The sequence below is a fragment of the Crocodylus porosus genome, unplaced genomic scaffold (genome assembly GCF_001723895.1).
Source record: "Crocodylus porosus isolate Cpor-Errol unplaced genomic scaffold, CroPor_comp1, whole genome shotgun sequence".
In the NCBI taxonomy this organism is placed as follows: Eukaryota; Metazoa; Chordata; order Crocodylia; family Crocodylidae; genus Crocodylus; species Crocodylus porosus.
In genome coordinates this window covers 33,516,125-33,536,086 of record NW_017728943.1, presented here as the reverse complement: position 1 = coordinate 33,536,086, position 19,962 = coordinate 33,516,125, and the positions used below count along the sequence as shown (strand labels likewise).

Genomic DNA, 19,962 nt, shown 5'->3' with positions numbered 1-19,962 from the left:
TGTATAGCTCTTAATTCAAGAAAACAGATTTCAGAAAGGGATTTTTGAGCTTTCCTTTAAAGGACTAGGGAAATTAGGGTCTTATACTATTTCAGCCTTTGTTACTTCACAAGAATTCAGCACTGTTTGTCTTGGGTGCCTTGGGGAAAAGTAACTATGATTATATAGTGCAAAATAAGCAGTGTTAGCCCTGAGGTTGGATGAAACACCTAAAGAATTCTGACTCCTTTCAAGGTTATGAAAATGCACAGTGACTTATTTTTAATAAGATGGGTAAGTTACGCCTAAGGCCAGTAGAATTCAGAGTCGCTTAGCTAAGGACTCTTAGTGCTGGTGTGATTATTCATTTGCTTTTCTTGAACAACCATTTGTACTTCCTATGTATGCATGAAGTATGCCCTAAACAATATACATTATATATTTATAATGTATATATAATGCCTTTTAGTAAACTGGTGCTTATGCAAAAGGTAACATTGGAACAATGCATGGGCAAGCTATAGCACAGCAGATTGTAAAAAAAATCTTCAGGGACAAATCCTGAGGCTTTCAAACAGCTTTTTATCCGTCTTTAGCCAGGCAGCATCCTGCTGAGATCTACATATTTTCACTAGAGTAAAAAATATTTTACTGTTCTTAAAACAAATTCTGTTCTTAGGCTGGCACAAGTGTAAAATAAACTTCACTGATTTCGCTGGAGTTGTTTTACATACACACCAAGATAAGTGTCTAACCCAAAGCCTTTGCACTACAAAAATTGCAGCCTCTCCAATGATTTAAGTAGAGACTGCATATGCCTCTAAGAGTGGCTTTTTGATACTCAATGTCCTCATCTACATGAAACACTGACTGTGCAGTAGCTTGCTGCTACTGCGCAGTAGTATTATGTGGCATGAAGCGTGATGCGATGCTACTACACAGTAGTATGAGTTGCTGTACAGTCAGCATCACCTAAAAGTCATTTGGGGATGCTACTGAGCAGTAACTCCACAACTGCGAATACACAACTACATTTGTGTATGCAAGTACTAATTGACTGCACAGTAACAACTGCACAGTCAATGTCTCGTGTAGACATGGGCAGTAACAGCATCAGAAATTTGAACATGATCTACACAGAAAACACTTCCAGTTCTTTCTATACTACTTCTCTTCAATATATTGTGCTGTTTCTGAGCTAGCTCATTTAAATCAAGGTGTAAGAATTTGGACTTTTAATTTTTTTTATTCCATTTCCCACTTCAATGATTCTTCCAGCCAACATTTAAAATATTAAAATAAGACTTTCAGTGTGGGCATGTCCACTTGTTGTGACATTTGTTTGTTTGTTTTTGTTCTTTAAACTATGATATAAGAAATTTTATATTAAAACCTAATAGACAAGTTTGCAAAGTAAATTGATAAATAAAAATGTCCATATGTATAGGGCTGTAGTAGGCCAAATGTTATTGACAATATGGTTCAAGTGCTTATGATCACTATGTTGATCTACAGAGCAAAGTTGGAGAGTTATTGTACCTGTGATCTACATGAAATAGTTTTGGCAAGTATTCATATTGCCATTGCCATAAACAGTACCATCTCCTCTTATTTGTAATCTAAGAGTTAATATATCATCACAATGAATACTTGCACGGTACAAAGACCTCATTCCCTATTGATTATACTGCCAGAAAGGGTAGTTTCAGTGGAAAGAATGTTTATGATATTATCTTGTGCAATATTTATACAAACCAAGCGATGCATACATGATGAGGACAATACACATTTGCAAGTCCCAACAGTTGTTTTCAACATCAGCAGGTGACTAATAACATTGATCGTTCTATGCCTAACTGTATACTTCATATATTTACCTTCAGTACCAAAAACAAACACATAGGAGCATCCACAGCATAAGGTTAATACTGCATATAAAATAATATTTATCATATTAAACATGTGAATTCTTTTAACAACACAAGTTAAGCACGCTTTGTTAGTTATTATTAAGGTCTTCTCGCCAGTGAAAAATCTTGAACCATTTTTAAGAGGTCATCAAAAAAGATAAAATTAAATAATAAGGCTTGTAAAGCAATTAATACGGACAATTTTCTATTACAACTGACGAGACCTTTTAAATAAAATGAATGAGTATGCTTTTTATACGAATTCTGAAAGCTTCACAAGCAAAGAATGAACCAGGAGTGTGTTAAAGTAACAGAAACCCATAAGTAGGATTTTGTGGCCATTCTCATCAAACTCTGAAATGGGAGCAAGGTTTAAAAATCTCCAAAGCGTTTAACGAAGTAGGAGAAGTAGCAGAACATATAGTACAACTGCAGTTTGACAAAGTGGACTGGAAAACAATCAGCGCCCTGTCTCAACTTTTCCAGCTTGAATGAATCCAAACAGCAAACAGCCTGTTGGGATTCTAACCAGGTGCATATGTTTCACTTCAAGGTTTTGCCATGCCATTTTAAACCATTTGAGAATTGTAGACTTTTGTTTTCCTGAGACGAAAAAGGGCCTCCAGGTAAAAGGAGAGCTTGCCTTTAGTACCTTCAGTTCAATAATTAATCTATCATGAAATCAGAATAAAAACTGTGCTCTTTTAATCATCTTTAGGGCACACTTTCTGGAACCAAGTCCAGATGGATCTCACAAATTTGGGCCCACACTCTGTGGCCTAGCCAAGACATGCTCAATGCTCAACTAGAAAAAGAAATAAGATGTGATTAAATGAGTTTTACATTAAGGTATATAAAAAGCATCATCCTCATTAATTGTTCTTTCCTTGTATCTAATCAGCCATCATCTACCTGTGGTATGGAACACATTGCCCAAAAGCCAATGAAGTACATGTAATAGAGCCCTTCAAAAGTTGAATGAGCCAAGGATAACTATAGATACTTAGAAGTGCTATCACCCATTGGAAAATTAACAGCGTTTTAAATACACAATTCCCACCCTGCCTCCAATGTTCTCACATGTAATCACAGGTTTCTCCATGTTATTATGAAAATCTTCAAAACAATATAGGATCTCCTGGAAAGTCACCAAATGGATCATGCATTACCTTATACTACTCAGCTTGCAAGTTCTATATCAGACACATACTTGTCACTGATGTCTCGTAGTACAGTAAATTTGTAGCTCATCAGGATATATGCACCACTGAGTAAACGTAAGTAATTCCCTCTTTTTCTACAAGAGAATCTAACACAAACTAGCATATATCTGACCCTAGCAATCTTACCGTACATATTCTACACATCCATAGCTGGAAGCTACAGGAGGAGTCCAGGAAGGAGTCAAGTCACATGCCCTGAGCATTGTTCAGCACATTGAAGGTGGTTTTGAAAGTTCAGTTATAGCCAACCCGTTCATGTAACCGTCAGCAACATATGGCATAGTAAACTTTGGAGGTTCCTTGGCAAACTATATGGCATGGCAAAAAATAATCATATAATGGGACTAATGCAATCTCTACTGGAAAACCAACAATACCATGTCAAACCATGCAAGGAGCAGAGGTAACGATGGAGATGACAAACCTACTGCAAGATGTCAGGCTATTTCTCAAACCTGGGGCCTTGGTCTGCTATCTCTCCGTCAGTCCAGGCACAGATGGCCAGAAACCTACATCTGGGTTTAGTCACCCGCCCATTCCCTGCCACTGGAGTGAGTGGCCACGGTCAGGTGACACCTTGCTTACCCCCCCTATAAACCCCTGACCTGGAATAGGAAGCATCCGGGTAGTACGGCTCACCCCTACACAGACCATCTCAATGTTTCTTGCAGCTTTTACCTCTACCTGTTCTCTGTTGAACTTCTCAGCTCCTCAGATTTGCCTGATCCTTTGGCTTTCTGATTTGGTTTACCCTCAATCCCAGGCAAAGAATGATGTCCTGGCTTCTGACCCTGGCCTATTCCTAGAATTCACTTGCTCTGCCTGAGCCCAATTAGCCTCTTGAACCCCAAGTTAACCCCGGACCTGGCCGCCCATGACAGCCCGACACAAAGAAGCATACTGACCAAATAATTTATCCTGGCACAAGAAGTTCTATCTATGTGGGTGATTTATGCATCACTCCCAAATATGCCCCAAACAATTTTATCCAAAATGAAGGTATCTTAACATTAGCATTCTCTGGGCTCATAAACAATTACACCAAGAATAAATTACCTGCCAACTCAACTAAAACTCAAGTGAGTCTCTTTCATCTCTAGAATTCGGAGGTCAGTAAACAACAACACTTTAACCTGAAATGGGGTATGGCTTTTCTGCTGCTGGACTCCAGTGTACCTGGGAGTATCACTGTACTGACTGCTTTCTTTAATGGCACATGCAGAGAAGGCAAAGTGTAAAGTTAGTGCTAAACGATATGTAGAAGCTCATAAATTCTACTCTCAACATCACTGCAAATCACATGCTCATACTCTGCTACTTGGCAGCCAAATACTCTCCCTGAATATCTTCTACAGAATGAGAAATATCAGCACTTACAAACAAGCTAGACTGCTTTGTATGGAAGTGGCTACATTGCAGAGAAACCTGCAGAAAAGATTTTTCATGCTTTCAGTGGCTGCACTGATTCATGTAGTGAATGCCTTATGTCTTGAATCTGTCATGCCTATAACAGCTTTTCTGATGTCCAGTGGGGCAGTCCCAGTAAATAGGTATAGACTTTGGTTGATATAAGGTGGGCATGGACTGTGCTGCATTCATGATGCTCTTGAGACAGCAGCTGAAACCTTGCCTGCCTTCTCCAAACCCATAACAGAGGCTCTGAGGATTCATAGATTCATAGGCCGGAAGGGACCTTGGAAGATCATTGGGTCCAGCCCCCTGCACCAAGCAGAAAAAATAACTGGGGGTCAGGTGACCCCAGCAAGGTGACCATCCAGTCTCCTCTTGAAGATTTCCAGGGTAGGCAATTGCACCACCTCTGGGGGGAGCTTATTCCACAGTCTGGACACCCTGACTATGAAGAAGTTTTTCCTAATGTTGATCCTGAATAGGTCTGTGGCCATTACTCCTAGTTTTCCCCTTGGATACCCTGGTGAACAGTTGCTCACCAAGCCCTTGATGTACTCCCCTAGTGTAACGGTAAGCTGCTACCAGGTCCCCTCTCAGCCTTCTTTTTTTCAGGCTGAAGAATCCCAGATCTCTCAGCCTTTCCTCGTATGGCTTGCCATGTAAGACTGTGATTATATGGGTGGCTCTTCTTTGGACTTTCTTAAGCTTGTGCATGTCCTTGTTAAAGTGTGGTGCCTAGAACTGGATGCAGTACTCCAGCTGCCATCTCACCAACGCTGAGTAGACTCTCACTTCCTTGGTTTTGCTGGAGATGCATTAATTGATGCATGCCAAAGTATTATTTGCCCTACTAGCTACAGTGTTGCACTGCTGGCTCATATTCATACTGTGGCCTATTATTACCCCCAGGTCCCTTTCATTCCTGGTGCTAGTCAATTTGGTGCCACCAAGCCCGTAGGTATATTGGGAGCTGCTCATCCCCAAATGGAGCAATACATTTCTCAACATTGAACCTCATCAACTTCCAATTCACCCAACTTCCTAGCCCGTCTAGGTTCACCTGTATCTGTAGCCTATCTTCAAGCGCAACCATGCTTCCCCATAACTTGGTGTCATCCGCAAACTTGGCCAGTGAATTCTTCACCCCCACATCCAAATCATTAATAAAGATGTTGAAAAGTACTGGACCAAACACTGACGTCTGAGGGACAGCACTGCCCACTTCTCGCTAGGCACCATCTTCCAACTGGATGCTCCAGAAGTGCCTCCAGAGCTGCTCTAGAGATGTCTTTCCCCAGCATGCCTGGGAGCAGTGGCAGTAACTGCAGCCTCAGCACCAGTAATGTCCATGTGAGCATGCTCACAGCTTGGCAATAGAAACTGATGTCTGCCACCAGACCTTCTGCCAGCAACGCCAAGACAGAAGTTATTGAACTGGATGGAGCTCAGGCCAGATCCCCTCTGGCAGTTCCCATGTCCCATGGAGAAGGGCAGGGCTACAGCATTGCTCCAGTGCCAGTGACCGTGAGAATCTGGCTTGCTGCCTCTCATTAAGGATCACTGCTTAATGACAACAGTCTTCAAATACCTGGAAGTTAAACAGAGAAAGGATGGAGATAGGCTGTAGGAGACAGAACTAGGAGCAATCAATGGGACCCTGCCAGCCCCTGGCTGCCCACAGTCTGGGTCCTCTACCCTGCCCCTGAGAACAAGCAAGCTGGGCAAACACAGAGCCAACTTGGCTCCTAGCCACACCCCTGCTTGCCAGCCCACTAAGAGCAGGTCAGGGCACTGCAATTACAAGGCATATTAACCCTTAATGTGTGGCTGCTCAAAGCACATGTTAATTTTAATACCAATTACAATTAGCACATGCTAAGTGTAATGTGCAGCATTTAACACACAGTAATATTGTGCTGGATGGGCTAGATCTTATTCACTTTTTTCCTTCTTATACTGAACACAAAGCAAAGATAAGGGAAAGTATAGTGGTCAGACTGAGAGCTCAGGAAATTGAACTCCAATGTATCTAGTTATCTGTTTCAGCATGGACAGTGCAAGGTTACTCCACAATGTTCTACCAATACACCTCTTCACCGTGACTTGAAGGGATCACCAGTCTCTACTACAAATTCCTGCAAAACTGCCAGCAAGAATACTAATTACCACCAACTGTCTTCGCGTTGTTTTGTTTTGTTGTGTTGTGTTGAGAAGTGGATACCTGTCTGCTATGCACTGGACTGAGATCATTCAGTCCCAATCCAGCAGTCATGGCAGGACCCCATCTGGCCACACAGTGTGTGGCAGGTGGCATGACTCCAGCCTGGTCCCACAGGAGGCAAGGAGGGGAGGGGAGAGGGTATGAACCACCCCACAGGGAAAGGGACTTAGCTGAGCCCCAGTCTGGCCTTGTGGGAGAAAGGAGACATGGCACAACCCCAACCCAGTCTCACAGTGGGGGAAGTGGGCTTGACCCAGCCCCACAGGTGAGGGGAAGGGGACTTGAGCCAGCCTCAACCCAGCCCCGTTGGAGCAAGAAGGTGTAACTCAGCCCCAACCAGTATGAGGGAAGATGTATGGTCCAGCACCAGGGGTGGGAGGAGGGGCATGATCTGGTCTCAGCCTGCTGTGTGGGGTTTGGAGTTTGGGAATTTGGCAGCAGGGGAGGGTGATTGAATTTGCTGCCAAATTTCCTGATCTGTGGGGAAAATTGTTGGCAGGGTACCTATTGTTCCATGGGCTGTATTTGGTCCACAAACTGGAGGTTGAGCACCCCTGACATACACCGTTAGCTGTTAACTAGTAATGCCTTTGGGTCACTACTGGCAGGGCCTGAATTTGAAATTATGTAAAAAAAAGTGACAGGGAAACCATGTGAAGGAAAAATACAGTTCTCTGATATAAAACCTATGTTGTCCACTACCCCTGAAACAGGTAATTTACTCAGCCAATGAGCTAAACAGTAAATTTTACAGGCTTTCTGTGACCAAGAAGCTGGAGAACAGCTGTTCTATATGTTGTGCTTATCTCTCTTTCAACACATAATACTGTTAGCATTAAGCATCCTCCATACCATGTGACTGTCAGTGGAAAAGTTAGCTGTGTTGTCCTGAGAACACAGAGTGAGGCTTCTGGCTACCACATGAAAATAAGACACATTTTTCATGCCCTGGTGTATTTTGGGATCAGTTCTTCATTTATATGGTTTCATTTCTACTTTGCCTGTTTTCACCTGTCTTGCAAGCCAAATGCAAAGGAAAGAAGGAGAAAATGAACTTCAAATCCCATGAGGGCTTTATGATTAATTTCTTTCCCTTCAATGTACTTTTATTCTTGGAAGGGAACACAAAAGAGGATGGGTTGCAGCAGGTGACCTTAAGGTTAAAGGTGGTATATTCTGTCATCAGACTGAGCTATGCAGTCTCCCTTCATCTTGTTTATTTATTTTTTAAATGAAAAGGATTAGTTTAAATGCAATGACTTTTAAAATGTTACTTTACCAAAAAAAAGTCCATGCAAGCAAAGTTCATCCTCATTAATGCTGTTAAAGTGTACATATGTCCTTGACATTTTGGCATATCTTTGCAATAACATTTATTTTTATTAAAGGCTCAGTGTTATTTCAAACCCTAAAGCTGGTTCTCTTCAGCTGCCACAAGAAAGCATTATCCAGCATCATTATGCAAGATGATTCATTTGCTTAAAATACTGTGTTCTGTTAAAATTATTAAATTCTTACAAAACAAAACAAGCAAACAACACCCCTCTAGAACCTAATCTAAGTCATTAGTTGGTATAATTGAAATATCTTAATGAAACATCTCCATCTGATTCCCAAAGAGGCTGGTCATAGAATCACATTTAAGATAACTGCAGTGTTTGTTAACAAAGTTACACATTGCCTGTAAAAACATCCTTTATTAACACTTCTGTTTTCACCTATCTGGCCTCCCTTGAGCATTACAAAAAGTAGCGTGCATTTGCTAACCTTTCTGATCACGACCTTTATGAGACGAGTTAGTTACAAGCTACAAGGAGATGCTGAAAACTGGAAGATGTTGTATCATTTGTAGAAAAAAATTTTCAAAATACCACCAATAAATAAGATCTGATTACAGATTCTATGTAACCTTATGCTTTGTTTTTAGATCTACAACTTGAGAGTCTTTCTTACCACTTCACTAGTTCTATCATATAGCTGTTGGAATAACACTCCTGTTTGGATGTAAATGTGGAGCCTTATTCCACAGCATACACTAATGTCAGATGCACACTAAACTAGAACAAAAGTAGGATGAAGTATATAAAAGCATAGTTCAATCTGCAATGGTAGAAGGAAAAAAAGGAGCAGACATACATATTCCTTCATTGGATATGAATTTTTTAATCCATTTAAATTTTTCTACGTATTCCACAGCCTGTAACAAAAGATGACCTGCAGGCAGTTTCTGTCAAGTGTCTGTTGAAGTTATACTGTGCATAACAACCTAAAAGAACAGCAACTAAAATGCTAACATTTCTTAAAAGGATTATTTGAAACTGTTACTGGTTTGGGGCTGTACTGTAATATACTTACTGAATGTCTTTACTGCTATGGTTAAAATGATAGCAACTGACAGTGTAATTATCTTTCAAGGACCACACTGGTGTAGCACATATTCTTGCAGCGTGTCAGTCGCTGTTGATATTAAACTGGGGACATGAGAAACCATCTGGAAAAAATCTAAGCATAAGGAAGTTTAGGGAATCTAATCCAAGTCCAGGTTTTGGCTGATTTAGTTTAGTTCATTCAAATCTCATTTAATAACAAGAAATAACACACAGAAAAGGAAACAAAAATGTTCTCCTTTCTTCCAGCAGCAATTAAACAGAATCATATGTATGGAATCCTGTTTAAGCTCTTTTCTTGCCTTGATCAGTCTGGTAGAATAAACACTACATTGTACCCTTCTTTTAAGTGATTTCTATCTAAATATTTGTATTAAGATACTGTTCCTGTCCGGTATATTTCCAATTTTTAAATGCTAGGGAACAACAGTTAAAAGCGCTAGCTAGCTTATCTCTTTGATCAGTTTCCTATTTCCTCTATCATACTTATCTTACTGAAATTTTCTTGACTTCCGGCAGTAACAAAGAAATTTTGCTGTCTGCAAAACAAACAACTTGGCTCTGTCAGATCTTACAAGAGCGTTCTGTAAAGTGCCTTGTGTCATATTGTATCATACTACATCCCTGCAGTCTGTGTGCAAAGTCTCATTTGATGAAACACCACAAATGCCTGATAAATGAGACAAGTAGCCATGCTGAAATGGATTGATCTCTCACAAAATTGAGGCTCTGCAGTAGGCACACAACTCTGCTGCATAGTTATGAGCAACATATGAGATACAGCATATACACTGCTGCAAAGCTGCATATATATATATATGACAAGGGTGGACATTTATAACAATAAATAATAATAGTACTTGCTACTTTATCATTATTGCTTCTGTTGTCAAAATTTTAGCATCAAGATTTTCAAACCTAGGTATCTAAATTCATATTTAAACATTCAAGTATAACTGTCTGATTTTCAGCAGAGCTAAACACTTAAAAACCCAAATGAAGCTACTGGATTTGCAGTTTCACATACCAGTTCTTTCTAAAAAATCTAGTATGAAAATTAGATGGTCCTCTACAACCTGAGTGCATTGTGCTTACACTTCTAATGGGGCAATTTCCATATCTATATACAAGCATTCCCATTAGCCAACCTGCCTTTGACCCCATTTTACATCATCATCTTTATTGAAAAGTGAAGCAAAGGATAGTTTTTTGCTCATACCTACATTACCTTTCATCCCTACCCCAACTGCACTGCTAAACTGGCCCCACTTCTTTTCTTGTGTCTACTTATATAGCTAAAAATCTTTTCCTGTTTGCTTTAGTATCCTTTGCAAGGTCACATTGACTTTTGGCAATTTTCACTTTATTCCCACGTTTTCTGATCTCCAAGACGTAACTTTCTTTGCTGATCAATCCCTTTTTTCCTTTCCTAGTAGTCTCTGTGCTTACTTTGTGGGTAATTAATCATTCAGTTCAATCCAGAGCTTAAGTTTTCCCTCTCTCCTTGGATTCAAATTCCAAAGTGTGTTTTCCCCTTGATTTAAAGAATGTGAAGACTTATGCACTTTTATCGCCCTGAGCTGTTCATTCAGGTTGACTTTGCTAACTAGTTCCCTTGATTTTCCACCATCTGTCTTCTGAAACTGAAATCCAAATGAACAGCCCACTTATCCCTCCTTTTTAATTTAACCTGAATCAGTTCATAATCACTTGACCCTGAGGTTGTATGGCATTAGGTTATTCTGTAGTGAACACCTTACCCATGCAAACTTTTAAGGCCCAGTCAGGCAAATGCTTAGTTGAACTACTGACATGAGGAGACTGACACATATATAGAAATGCTTACAGAGTCTGTTTTACATGAAACATTGAAGGGTTGCTCATGGAACAACTTTTGTAGGCTGAACAGAAAATCATATTTGACCAAAACAGAGTTAAGGGCTAGGGTTGGATGGGGACTCTTCATTTCAGTGTGTGAGCATGTTGGCTTCATTCACGGATGATTTGATGGGAAATGGTAGATTTATGGAAGAAGTGTCAGGGGAAATGGAACAGGAATTGTTCACATGAGACCCTGAACCAAAGGTATTCTGTCAACTTCAGCAGCAGGAAACCAGGAGAAGAATGGGGGAATCGGGAAGAGCGGGGAGAGGCACTGTTGCAAGAATGACTCTGAATGCTGTTCTTATGGAGAGGGCAACCTCCCGCAGCTCTTCCCTGATTCCCCTGACTGTGCTTACCAGTGTGCTTGTGTACCAAGCTAAGAAGGGATAAACTGGCACAAATTTCCCTAAATATGGGGGGGGGGGGATCTTGCCGATGCAAAGTAGGTGACTAAGCTGAGACATGCTAAGAATCCTGAACTGGGGGGAATTGAAAGTGGCCCCTGAAGAAAGCAAGTCCTGGGCCCTAAACTAGATGAAGGGTTTAAATTAGATGAGATTACCTTTACATTAAAAGGAGCTTTCATCAGCCACTGCTGGGAAGGGGAGCCAGGCAGTATTGAATTGCTATGGAAGAGAAGATCAGTCACCTGAGAACCTCACTACAGAGGAGACTGTACTAGTGACAGAGTACAAGTCTGGAAGGTACCAGGAAGGACGATAATGAGATCCCAAACTTAGAAGTAAGTAAGGGAGAAGTATAAGCAGAGAATCATGAGGCTGCTATTCCCTCACAACGGCAACTGTTGCCAAGCAGGCTCAAATAAAGGCCTTGTTACACATTGCACTTTGAGCTGCTCAAATATTGATTGGTGTTAGTGCTAGCTGGAGTCTGAAGCAGTTGCACCTTCAAGCTAAAAAGCTTTTCTTACTGTTCTCCTCCCTCTCCTTCTCCCCCCACCCCCCAACCGCACAGCCGTGACTTGCTACTAGGCATCTTCCAGTAAGCAGGGGCCTGACTACAGCTGTGATTTGCCACTACAGCACTGGGTATCCTGGACAGGCTCCTATCCCTGCTCTCATGGGGAGAGTGGGGGTAAGAGACAGATCAGGGGTGTGGGAACATGAAGCTGAGAGGCAGAGTTAATGGGATGGGATTGGTAATGAAATGGGAGGTGAAAAGGAAATGGAGGTGGGAGAAGGCAGGTGAAATAAAGGAAGTCAGCCACTAAAGGGTAAAATAAAAAGGAGTGAAAAAAGAAGAAGAATCTAAAAAGAAATAAAGAAGAAGTAAAGTGAAGAAAGTCTCATGATTTAATAAATTGGGATTTGGGATTGGGATGGGGAGGTAGTAGTCCTTATTCCCAGGGTGGCTGGGAGGTGGCAGCAGTGAGGGAAGGTGCTTTTGGGGAAACTGCTGCCCCTGACCTGGGAAAGAAAGCCTCAGCTCATGGGGACCTGATCAGGCTCCCTGCCTTGCCCCCCTAACCCCACTTCTGGATCCATCCATGCCCTGTGACCTGGCTAGCTGGGACATGCTCTGCAGGCTGTTTGCCTGGGGTCATATTCCTGGGAGTGGGAGGGGGAGTTGGCTTGGTGCAAGAACTGCCCCCTGGGCACTAGAGTTCAGGGGTTGGAAAGTTTGTCCACACAGAACAGGCAGGTTGGGGAGGGACACCATATCCTGGGATGGTGGAAGACTACAACTTGGGCTGCTCATCTGTAAAGAGTGGCCACACATTAGTGGAACATGAGCTGGATAACACAGATCAGAGATAAACCTGCCCTAGAGTGGTGTAACTTTAACTGTCTAAAGTGCTTAAAATAAGTTTCAGGTGTTTATATGTGGACAACCCAGAGGTTAAGAGCTCCAGGATCCACCTAAAATTAGTGTGTAATAAGGCCCTAAGGCTTCAAGGAAGAAAAGTAGTAGAAGCCTCAATCACTGCATATAGAAACCAAGTAGATGGTCTGTATTAGTAGAGGGACACTCAAATAAACAAATGATTCCTTTCAGTAAATTATTACATTAAGCTCAGTAAATAGGTGTGGAGGGAACAATCCTTCCAGAGATATTTGATGTCAATCCAACAGAAAGCCTAAAGTATTGTGATACATAAAACAGTGACAGAACAGTATAACTAATTGTCCCTCCTGTGTTTAACTATGTGATTCAGTACTCACCTTCTACTCTAACAGTGATGGTAGTATTGGACACTGGTTAACAGCTGGTTAAAGCTGCACTTTTCCTCTTATTAGAGAACACCCTTCCTGAACTGAGCTTCAGATCACTTCCCGTTCCTCCTTCAATTCCCCGTCAAACCTCATCTCTGCTACAAGTCAGAGAACCAATTCTTATGATTAAGAGCTGCAGCAGTCTGAGATAGCTGCTTACAAATACGTTTTTTTGCAAATGCTGCGTCATGTAACAAACAACCAATATAACCAGGATCATATTATTTGCCCATCCTCATGAACCCTTTCCACTCCCTCCCCTTCTCACAGACATTCTTCAAAAAAGAGACTGTAATCTCTTTGGAGCAGAGACAACACCTACCTATGTAGCACATAAGGCCCTGAACCAGACTTGGGCTTTAGAGGCTATGTCACAAAATAATATGTAATAATGATCACAATGCCAAATGTTTAGAGGAACTAAATGGCTTCTTGTTTAACACAGAGATGTCAAACTGAGATGTTGCAGTATCTCAGATAACACAGCAGTTTTACTTGGTTCTTATTTTAATTCCTTCAGTATCCCTCCAGGTTCATATGACTACAAAGGAAAAAGCAGCATGAAACCACTGAACATGCCTGCCTAATGATAATGAGTGCTAAATAATTTACCATAAAACAACAAAGGCTAAAGACATTATCTTCAGATTCCACTGGAGAAGTCTGTGCACTTTCTCCATCCTAACTTCAGTGCAGAATGATTTTGTTTGATTTTCATCCAAAGGCCAAAGGCAAAAACACTGTCACTGAAGACTAGGTGCAAAAAAGTGCTGATTTCAGAAAACAAAGCAATTGTGGAGATGACAGCACTTAGCTTTGGTCTGCTGGTGGCAGATATGTCACTTTTATGCAACTTCACAGAGAATACACTAATAGGACATGATAAAAGTCTGCTCTACTTACAGACAAATACAGCTGACTATTACCAGTAGCAGAAAGTTTATTTTAAAACAGTCAAAGCGGTACTTCTGCTGGCAATTTATGATTCTACAACTAGATGAGGTACATGCCTTTGGAAAAAATAAGTTTGATTACTATTAATTTATATTCTATGCTGCAATTTGGGTTTCAATGATAAAAAAACATTCCAAGTAATTTACTGTCAAGTGTTCTGAAATCAAAACATATGTGAAACATTTGTCAAGTTCATTGCTAAGATATCTTTCACCAGCACTGCCTTTTTTTTTAAAAAAACTTGATATACATAGAAAATACATCCTTCAGGAGACATTTAATTTATTGTATTTTAACCACAAGGTACACTGTGGTTAATGCATGAACAACAAAATATTCATCTGGTATTCATATAAGCTGGGAGCTTATTTGGACTTCTAAAGTCAACAAACCTGGCCCAGGAACCTCACAAAATACATTTCCTTATGCCAATTTGTCCTCCCACTTTGAGCTCCAGCTTGATCCCAGAAATGAAGATATTCAAGGCATTCTGAATAAATGGGAGACATTGAAAGCAATGTTTACTGAAGAGGCTGGTTTTTGATTTGGGGGATGAAACTTTAAATCACTTTTATTTTACATGATCACAGATCTCTTATGTTTACAGCCCATGAAAAGTAGGCGAGAACATCTAGTAGTCCTTGGTTAGTAATCCTAACCAAGCCCCTGGCTGGCAGAATTCTCGTGATCAAGAATCAAACACATACAATAAAACCTATGTTAAAAAGAAAAAAGGCCATATGCTCTTTTGTACTGAAATAACAGCTAAAATAAATTAAGCAGTGTTTGATGGGCTTCCTTCAGTTCAACCATGATTGAGGAAGAAACTGGCATGTGAGATACTTTCACTGATTTTTATATAGTAAACATTTTATAGCTTTGGTTATATTTGTTTTGGTTTGCCGCAGCTGCAGAGCAAACTATTGGCCCATCTGGACAAGTACTTAACACAAATGAATAGCTCGCCAGGACCTTAAGACCACCACGAATGTAAAACCCCTGGCTGGAAATGGGTAAGAGACATTAGTGCAGGTTCCTTAATGTCGAGTAAACATGTGTAACTACCACCAATATAGTATTTAACATTTTAGGGTTGGGGGGTGGAGCAGGGTGGGACAAGTTCTTGTTAGAGCTAATGGAATTTCCTAGGTTTTTTTTCCCCTGCAACTGTCCCTTGCTGAAGCTCAAACACCATCATAGTTGCAAACTGTAGAAATATACCAAAAAAATGCTGATGCCTATGTAGGCATGCAGGCATTCAAGAAGGCACTCTAGCTTTCAAGATTTACTCTAAGCGCCCAAGGTTAGGTCAGAAGCAAACAGAACAGATGTTAGCCCTTTGGTGCGGTGGGGCTTGGAGCCTACCTACACAAACCAAGCCCAGCAAGCGCAGGGGCTCTCACACACCTCCCACCACGCCCTATGGGCTCCCCGGGCTGCCAAGGACTCCAGGATGAAGGCAAACTGATCCATCCGTGACTGGCTGCTGGGCATCGGCCAACGTGTCCCCAAACCTCTGCCATTGTGACTTGCATGTGCCTTCACTTCCTGGCCTGCATGTACAAGCAAGCAGGGAGACCAAGGAGCTGCTACAGGTCCTGCTGGTCACCTTGTGGGAGTCTTGCTGGAGGCTGCAGGACATCAGGGTTACCCACCTGGACGTAATGTGGCAGCAGGTCACCATAGCATGTGCCCTCATGATCATAAGGCACTAGCTGGTTATCCCACACATGGCCATGCAGTGCACCTTGTGCCAATCAAATGTGTGTCCGTGTCCTGGATGCCATGTGTGTGTGTGTATGATGGATGCCAAGGTTCTGTGTGTTTGTGTGCATGCATCTCGGATGCCTGGTGTGCGTGTGTGTGTATGCACATGCGCGTGCCTAGGATACCTGAGTTGTGTGTGTCTGTGTGCACCCCACATGCCCACACACAGAACCCAGGCATCTGGGACATGCACACAAACACACATACACACACACAGAAAGAACCCAGGTGTCCATGGTGTGTACACAAAGAACACAGGCATCTGGGGCACAACTGGGCCACTGACTTTCAGGTGGCCAATGAGGGCAATGCCTGCATCTTGTGCAACTCCCTGTTCCCCAGGCTGATGGAGAGCAGGCACAATGCTTCCAGGGTCCCTGATTGCATCATCAGTGATGTCATTGCCCCTCCAATCCTCATCAGAAGCTCAGCTTACCTCCTCCTGCCCTGAATCATGAAGCCCTATGGACCACTGAAAGGAGCATTTCCCCTTCCAGCCCTAATGTCTATGAAATCTATGAAAACTACAGACCTAGCCTGGCACCAAAAGCACATGCAGTGCAATGATGAGGGAGAGGGTGAACCCTGCACCGATGTTTGTGGCCCTGGCCCGACACAGCAGCAGGTTGGTCAGATCCATGAAGCCCTGGTCAACTACCTCCTCACTAGTGCGGACCGGGAGCCCTCCCTAGATGAGCAGGGCTGCCAGGTTTCAAGTGTCCCCATCCTGGTACTGGGCCATGGGTTTCCTGCCCCAGGCTCCTCTGGTCCTGCAGTTCTGATCACAACCCAGGCTGCCTGAACACCATCCCTCTTCCCCTCTCCCTTCCCAACCCCACCCAGGAGAACACACTGGGGTGCAGGGGAATGAGGTGCAGATAAGAGATGTTCCTCACTTTAAAATGTCTCAGTTGCCAAACTTTTCCTGTGTTTAATAAAAAAAACCTTTTAAACATTGCCCATGTCTCAGCTTGGTCCCTCCCCCTTAATAACACAAACTAGCAAATCTTTGAAGGGAGATGGGGGGGTGGCAAGGAGGATGGTTGAGAAAGGGATGTCAGAACCTGGAAGGAGTGCATGAGGCAAGGCAAGCAGTGTACAGGTCAGTCCAGGATATGTGCCTTCTGTGTAAGAAAAGTAAATATAGATTGAGCTAAGGATGTTTTACTAGCAAGTGTAGAAAAGATCCAAGGTTTCTGGGACTTTATGTCTGTGAGCTGGACTCAGGAGTTTCTGGTCCTGCATTCTGTACTGAGCACAAGCAGTGTAAGTGTTTCTCACAGTCTGTATTTTACGCATATATTCAGTTTCCCCAGACAAGTTGGGAAATAGTAATGTTACATATTAATATGTGTAGGTGTGCTGCTGTACATTCACATTCAAGCATATTTTTTATAGTAATAGGAGTTGGGGTTTCTGTCTACACTAGGGACTCTATAACAGCATTTGAAAAGCACAATACATTTTGACAGCGTACCAAAACTATTAAGTACCTTAGCAGAGGCTGGGATTAGAAAGCATTTTCATCACGAAACTTATCTTGATGGCATTCTGAACTATGTTAAATAGCCAGGAGTTAAATGCAATTTTATATCAAAAGCCTCATGTCCATTAGGGAACTTGCCCTCTGCCAGACTTCAACAATAAGCAGTTTTCTTTGCGTGATGGATCTAAGTTAACCATAGGGAGGATGTGGGTGGGACTGGGAACAGAGCTTCACTGACTCTTGTCAGTGGCAACCTAGGAGTGGGGCTAGCTTGGTGCTCAGGCAGATGAGATGAACTCTGGCTGAGCCAGAGTGTTGCCCTGCAGGGGAAGTGGCAGGTTGAGTAGGGTGCAGCAAAGCTCCATGGGTTACTGGAAGAATGCGAGCTAACTTGGGTCGTGATGGGATCTGGTACACATGCTCATTACAGTGCTCTAACCTACAGTGCTCAATCCAGGGTTATCTTAGAGTGGGATCTGCCTTTTTTAGAGCACTTCATGTGCCCTAATCAGCTGTTCAGTTAAGAGGCCTAGACCTACAGATCTACAGCTATACTATTTAAATTAGATTGAAGCAAAAAAACCTAAAAACAAACCAGGAAAAAACTCAGGTGTCTGGCTGGTTGGGGCACGAGGGTGCTTCAGTGTGAGGACTGCCTGCCAGCTAGCCCTGCACTGAAGCTCTCTCATTCACCAGCCAGCCCCTCAACAGCACATTGAGCCAGGGGAAGCAGCCCCAGGCTGGCAGGCTGACCCCCAGGATCTCCTGCCAGCTGGGGTTGCTCTACCCAGGCTCTTTTGTGCTGCACCTGAATAAACTGTGGAGCTTATTGCTCCAGAGTTAATGGCTCCTGGTTACACATTCATATGGCACACCCAGGGGCCATTAACTCCAGACCAATAAGTTCCACAGTTTATTTGGCACATGTAGACACTCCCTGTCTGTCTTTTTCAGATCCATAAAAAAAAAAAAAGCCTAACCTTCCTGAGCATCCTGACAGTGCCTCCAGTGCTTCACTGAAAGTTATTTCCACTCCTGAGCTAATAATCACATAAGCTGACATTTCCAAACCTGAGTTGATGTTTCTAGGTAAAGTTTAAAAAGGACTGTAAAATGGGAGATACATTACTAGGAGCAGGTAGCAAACCAGAATTCCAGAAGAAATGAGAGCTTGAGTAGTGGAACCGTTAAAGACCACTAGAAAGGAAAGACCATTGCATGAAGAGTTTAGAAGAAATCAAGTAGGTTATAATGAGCCAGGAAGTCAACTGACTTGCTCATTGCTGCCTAAATATAAATGCAGCTGCCACTGTCAGGCAGTTGGTTTTAAACTTGGCTGGAGCAGGATTTAAAGTGGCATGTAACTGCACCCTCCCTGGATCTGTCCCTGCTGATGCCTACAATCATAGTTAAAGACAGACTGCACAACAGCATATGTCAGAACAGGTTAAAATACATAATTTCTTTCCACCAATTTGCATTTTTACCGCTATTCAATTTCAGCTTTATTTTCTTTACTGCCTCTTTATATACTATTTTTTTCCTTTCTGGATACTGGCTACTCACACTCACTCTTTTCTACCTCTAAAGAATTCTCCCTCTGGTTTGTGTTTGACTATAAAGTAGTTTGCTGGGCTTTGTATAGTAGATGAAATATAAAAATAAATTGTATGCTAAATATGTTCAGAAAGTGAAACAAAAACAGATCAACAAAAAGGAAGATTTAAATATCTCTCATTGCCCAAAGACAAAAACTGTATCAGCAAATTTGCATATCATATTTTGTTCATTAGATAGTGGAAATGTACCTCCCTGTAGAATAAATGTATTATATCAGTAGCTTTTTATATAACTTTATAAAATATAATAGCATAAACATGTTTCATATTATTATAGAATGTTAATCTTTACAACAGACTAAATTCACAGCAACAATTATGATAATTCATACCAAGTTATAGCATATAATGTCAGCTCTAAAATGAGTTTAGAAAGGAAATAATATTTAGAGACTGAAAATACATATAACACACACGTTATATAGCATGTACTTAGCTTGACCCCTATTTAACAAAACACATATGTTTATGTGCATTGCTGACTTATTTAAAGAATACCACATTTACACACTTAAGAGTCCAGGATTTACAACAGTTGCCACACAGTGGTATCTGTGATTATTCAGTTATTTCCCAATTGTCAATGCAATATCTCAGAGAGGAATGAGGTTCACAGATGTTGGATTTCTGACAGCAAGCAGGTGAAGTGAGTATGTACATATGTGCATGTGCACAAGACTATTCAAGCCCAAAACTCCTTTACATCTCCTTCTAGTACACCTTAACAGTCAATTAAAGTGTAGAAAGGGAACTTATCTACCCATGGGCAAACCTAGGATTGTGACAAGGAGGGTGCAGATGGTGTGGCACATCATCACATATAACACAACACATTTTTCATAGTTTCACAGTTTCTAGGGTCGGAAGGGACCTGAGGAGATCATCTAG

General features: G+C 41.8%; 1 protein-coding gene across 1 annotated transcript in view; it reads right to left on the bottom strand.

The window, feature by feature from the left end:
- The window catches only part of MACROD2 (MACRO domain containing 2), a 1,470,564-nt gene that overhangs the window by 355,996 nt on the left and 1,094,606 nt on the right, over window positions 1-19,962 (bottom strand). The gene's annotated exons all lie outside the window — the stretch shown is intronic.